Source organism: Frankliniella occidentalis, unplaced genomic scaffold, assembly GCF_000697945.3.
Source record: "Frankliniella occidentalis isolate FOCC.00 unplaced genomic scaffold, Focc_3.1 Scaffold21, whole genome shotgun sequence".
NCBI lineage: Eukaryota > Metazoa > Arthropoda > Insecta > Thysanoptera > Thripidae > Frankliniella > Frankliniella occidentalis.
Genome location: NW_026267151.1, coordinates 2908361 through 2914252, shown reverse-complemented (window position 1 = coordinate 2914252; position 5892 = coordinate 2908361). Strand labels below are relative to the sequence as shown.

Genomic DNA, 5892 nt, shown 5'->3' with positions numbered 1-5892 from the left:
GTGCGAATTTAATAAAGGCTATAGAGTGGAGGCAGCCGACACCACATAGGTATAACTATAACTCATTTCTTATGGAGAAAACTCCCCGAGCGGCGGCGGCAGCAGCACCGCCACCACCACCACGGGCGCACGAAGAAAAAAAATGTACAGAACATAAACATAAACAAGAGCGTGCAAACTTCCTGCAGCACAGCACAGCCAGCGGCGGCGGCGGCTTTTCGGGGCCTTATTTTGGTGTGCTCTTAAGAGGCCGGGCTGGACCGAGGAGGAGAGGAAGGGTCTGTGCGTGGCGCGGCGCAGCACGGCACGGAGGGGAGGGTCCAAGTTACCGCCAACTTGATATTGCACCGTGCGGCCCGCCCGGCAGGTCCGGCTGCGCCCGGGAAAACTGCACTCATATATTTCGCACTCATTTTGCTGGCTGCTGGTACTTGCCTCCAGACGGCCGACGCGCTCTGCCGCTACCTTCTTTTCATCCGCTCCTGCCTCGAGGAGAGATGATGTTGTCACAGCCTCGGTCACAGCAGATGGAATCCTCAAACCTGTCGCCGCGGGTTCCCGCTTATATGTGTGGGCGTCAATTGTGTTTGTAGTGTCGGTGGGCCGGTGTACGGAATGTGAGGACGGTCACTATACAGCCGTTCTGTCGCTGTCTCCCTAACGGCGTACACCGAAAGAGAAAGGGCACAGGCGGAGGTAAGGGGTGAAGAGCGGGGGGCGGGGTGGGGGTGGAGGCGTTGGAGGGGTACCACGCCGTTCGGGGGCGGCCAAACGTGCAATGGAGACAAATTGCTACGTGTCAAATAGCGCCACCCTCTCCTTTCGGCCCCTCCCGAGACCGGCGACCCGCTAGATCTACCCGACCAGTTACCCTGCCCTGCCCACCAGCGCCCCGCCTCGCGATGCGATATGTGCCGAGCTCAAGGATGATTACATAGAATATAAGTGGTTAACTATGGTCACCATCGCGTAATTCGCCAGCACTATAAAGTGTGGTGGACGCAACCTAACATAGTTGCGAAAACGAAAAGAAAAATTGTCTTTTGATACATGGGGAATTTTATGTGAACCAACAATTTACGGTGCCGCCTAAGAACTATTCCTGCGATGGTTGGCATGGTTACCTTAGGCAATATCAAATTGAGATCACTCGTTTAGCAGAGGCTGCAGCCGAGAAGCTTGCCCTTTCTTTTTCCGCTAACCGCGCGCGTTCGGTGTGGCCGAGGCGCGTCGCGGCGGCGTGTCGTGGGGCGGCGCGGGCGGCTGCAGGAGGAGCAGGAGAAGGTGTGGGTGTTAGGGACGGGTACGGCGGGTGATAGGAGTGGGACGCGCAGAGAAAAGAAGCGGGCGCTGTTGCGGTAATGGCTTTCTTGCAGGGCCGGGGCCGTGGCCGGGGCCAGCGCCGCAGTAATCACGACCGCGCAGCGACACTATCAGCGGCATCCGAGCCGGGGGCGAGCGCCGCGAGATTACTGTATGTTGAGGCTGGCCCCGCTGGATATTAGATTCTCGTGACTGAGAAAGAAAAATAATGCGAGTTGCAGACTTTTTTTGCTCCGGTGGTAGAGAAACGCCTACAGAGCGGTGTGCCTCGTAGAGGTGGCGCGTCGTCGTCTGCACTTGCTGCATCGCGGCAGCGCTGCGGTGTAGGCGCCTGGGGGATAGGCTGTCCCGTCGCGCACCGGAGCGTTACGGGACTGCCTACCCAGGAAGGCGCTCCGGCCCCGCCGCCGTCGCGCACCAGAGCGCAACGGGAGGGCGCTCCAGACCCGCCGCAACTTGACTCTCATTTCTGTTGATATTTTAGGAAGTGATTCGGTCAGTAGTAAAATTATTGGTGTTGTCCCATGAGCCACGCATCTTCACGGCTTCACGCATTCCACTCTGCCACCCCTCGTGGCTTACGATAACTTACTGCGGCCTTTCAGTTAGTGAGAACATTGTAGACGGTAGTCGGAAGGTCCGGGTGGTGTGCCGCCCCGCGCCGCCCCGCACTATCGGCAGCAGATAGCGTTACTTCCGTAGAAGGGGATCGCCACTGTCGGCGAAGAGAGTTTGTCGTATCTCGGACCGTCTAGACCGGACAAAGCCTTAAAAATAAAGGAAAAACCGTCGCCGCGACATCGTAAAGAACGTCTGCCGGCTTCTGGTGTCGCGCGCGCGCGCAAGCCTTAGCAAAAGTCATCCCACCGGCTCCCGCCTCCGTGTAATCCTCCTCGTATGTTTCTCGTCGTGTTCGGCACGTCATCAGGCTTGCGCGTTACGCACTCTGTTGTCCTCTTTTATATACCTCAGACATCTTCATGCGGTGCAGGGTCAGCGCGGCAACCACCGGTCCTCCTATTTCTCCACACACATCATGCGCAATACTCCCCCGCGGTCCGCGGTATGTGTTGCCGTTTTATTTTTCGGCCCTGTAGCGTCTCGACCGGCCACCACGCGACGAATAGAAAATATAGAACATGAAATACGGACGGCCCTAGGGCCAGGCTGAGTAAGGGTAATCCGATGGACGCCATCCCTCTCCCTCTCTCTCTTGCTCTCACTGCCTCTCCCTCTCCAGTAGTTGTTATATTCCACCCTAATAGAGTCGTAAATTCCCTCCGTTATGACGCCGCGGGGTCGCAGCGTGTATTTCACGTTTTATTTCTATCGAGCTTCGAAAACTTGGGACGCGCAAACGGCCTATTATCACGGCTGCCGCCATAGTAACACTGTGTGTGTGTGTGTGTGTGTGTGTGTGTGTGTGTGAGGGGGTGGGGTGTGCGTTGTGCGTATGTATCTTTCATGCCCATATACTATGTGGTGGACGCTTTGGTGGCGCTCGTGACGATTCCTAGCGGTTTGTCCGACGTTCTCTTCGTCATCTGTGGAATGGTGAACACAAACAGGTCTTCTTACTGTAGACTGTCCCTTACTTACTCTCTCTCTCTCTAGCGCGCGCGCGCGCTGCATTTGCGTATGGTTGAAGGACACTTCGCATAGCTCTCCGAGTCCTGTTTGCTGTGAGCTTCTCTGGAATACCAAATGACTCATAGTTGAACGCGCTCCACCTGTCTCACTCTGGAGGCAGACAGACAGACTGACAGAGATATAACTAAGAGCAAAGAGATGAATCGAGAGGGGGACATTTTTTTTCATGTTTTTACTAAATACTAGGGGAACCTAACCTCACTACATAATATGTAGATATTATCTGAGCAAGATCAGGACAATATAACCCATTTTGAGATAGGATTCTTCCTTCAATTGCGTCATGGAGGACACTAGGTTTCGTAATCATTTGAGGCCTGAAATAAGGGCAAATATGTTTTCTTTCATTTTGAGCAGGGATCCTCCAGTCAGCCAAGGTTTCCCACCGCATGCGTGAGGCTGGTATTGGCTTGTGGCCCTCCAGTTCGCTGTGCCAGTTAACCATCCGGCCTTTATTGGCCGCGTGACACAAGTCCGCTGGCCAGGCCGGGGGAGTGCGCGCTGCCTGTTCGCTGCTGCGCCACTGAATCATTGTCAATTTGGGGGCGTCCAGCAGCAGGCCGACCGCCGCACGGCATACCAAGACAAATGCCCGTCCCCGGGGGAAGGGAGGGGGAATGAAGTCCACCCTGAGTGACGCGCCTCCCAGAGGCGACGCCTGCCTCCGGGATGTAACCTTTCGGCAGGGTGAGGTGAGACCGCAGTTGCCCCCCCCCCTCCTTTTTCTTCTCTCCGTTGCCGTACAGTCCACACCTCAGTGCGCGAGCCTGCCACACAGTCTGTCAGACGGACAGCAATAGCGCTCTGCGATCGTATCAATGGCCATTTGCAAGTTAACGGTCCCCATGCATTCTGCATAAAGCCTAAGTGCTGCCCACCCGCACAGCGCGAGCAGAGCAGCGTAAGACCACATAAACCTATTTCCGGCGGGGAGAGATGTTTTCCGTTCGTTGATTGTTTCGATAGCTTATTGCAATTGAAATTATTTTGTGAGAAATAACTTGACAACTGGAAAACGTTCCTTTTTTTTTAACTGTCGCAAGGATAGTTAATCAGACCCAAGCAATCAGCCTAGCTTACGGAAATGGATTTCGAGCCAATCAGTCTCGCCCTCTCTCTCTTCTCTCGGAGACGCTTGTCAGGTCGTAAGGCCTTGGTGGGTTTGACGCGCACACGGCGAGGAACGTGAGAACGAGAGAGCGAGAGAGAAGGCAGAGCGCAGAGGCCAGGGAGGTAGCGAGAGAGGGAGCGAGAGGAATGTGAGGCCGAGAGAAGGGAAGGATGACGCGGACGGAAGTAGGATTGATGGAGATTAGCGGAGAGACTCGGGAAAATAGCGAATAAGGAAGGACGTGAGGGGAAATGTTGGTGGAGCTGCGCCGGAGGAGAGCGGGAGCGAGTGGGAAGGAGCGAAGAGAGGAGAGCGGATGCACGGCGGGCAAGATGGAGAGAGATTACAACATATTTTTCATAGTAGTGGAGCCTAGAGTGTAGCCCTCTTGATGCTTTCTAGCAGAGCTTTCTAGCTTTTTCTATTATTTTTTGTTGTGAGCTAAATGTCATTCTTTTGTTTTGTTTTGCTTTTCATATTACGTAGCAGAAGAAAATAATCAGAACACAGCGTGAACTGCGCAGTCAGTGTCGTAAACAAATGTCAGGAATTGTTGGCTACGCAGCGTGGTGAGGATGCCTTTGAGCTCCTTTGTCACTCTGCTGTCCGGGCCGTACCGCCGTCACCACTGCTTCTATTCGGAATTGCCCTTCCCTCCCTCTCTCCCTCTTTTCTTTCTCCGTTTTTTTTCCTGTGTCGTCCGTCCCGCTTAGGAATTCGGCGCACGAGTCGACGCCCCGGCTCTTCCTCGGCCGTTAGTTCCTTCCGATGCCATGTCCTCTCGACCGGTCTGAGACCCCCCCCCCCCTCCACAGCCCTCACCCCCTCCTCCTCTGTAAAAGCTGAAGGGCCCCTGTGCGCCCCCTCCCTGGCCCGCCCCCACCCTCCGCAGACTTCATGCCTTTAAGCAGGAAGTGGCAAAATTACCAATTACTATGTACGCGGCGCTCCGTCGCCTCGTCGCCATGCTGCTCCAGTGCGACGACGCTGTGTCAATTTTTCCGTTTGGCTCCGAATGTTGAAACAACGACCGGCGCTAGGGTCTGGGCCGCGCGACACGACGGACTGTTCGGCGCGGGCGGGAACATTTGAATTGTGGACTGAGAGCTGCTGGCTGCGCGCTGACGAGCCGCAAAGTGGCCGTTCTTGTAGTCAAATAAAGGCGCTCCGCAGACAAAGCTCGGGCCGCCGTTTTACAGCCACACCCCGTCCAGAAAAAAAAAAATTGGGTGTAGTATAGACTTTCGTGATAATGCAGATATATAGTTTACTTTTATTCGATTTCTCACACCGCGAGTGTCAAGTGCTAAGACACCGCTGCGTGCGGGTTCGCCCACTCGCTCCCCTAAGGGGCCATGTCCCCGGGGTAGGCAAACCCCACCCCACGATGCGACTAAAATCTTAAAACTAGCTGTACTTTAACTTTATGTTGTATTTATTTCTTAAATGGTAGTAAGTGTAACCTGGTTCAGTTTGGTTTTAGATAGAGTTACTCACTGATAACTCAGAATTCTAAGACAAATAATGTTCATCCTTGCCTTATTTTCTTGTTAAATGCGAATAGGGGTTGAATTTGGCATAATCGTCTTTTTTAAAAATTGAGCTGATCTTCTTGGAGTTGAGAGCACAGTTTTTGTGCAGCACACTTGGTTTATCAGTGCATTCGAAGCGGTACTACTACTTGATAGGAAATGGCCGAGACGGGACGAAGAGTGTAATTGGAGGGAGGAGGACGAACAGTCGCGTGTCGACCCTCGCGCCCCCCGCCGAGGCTTCTTCACTCTACAATGGACTACTTTTTATTATGT

General features: G+C 54.0%; 1 protein-coding gene across 4 annotated transcripts in view; it reads left to right on the top strand.

Moving 5' to 3' along the window:
- Positions 1-5892, top strand: part of LOC127748936 (uncharacterized) — a 102675-nt gene that overhangs the window by 21219 nt on the left and 75564 nt on the right. The window lies entirely within an intron of this gene.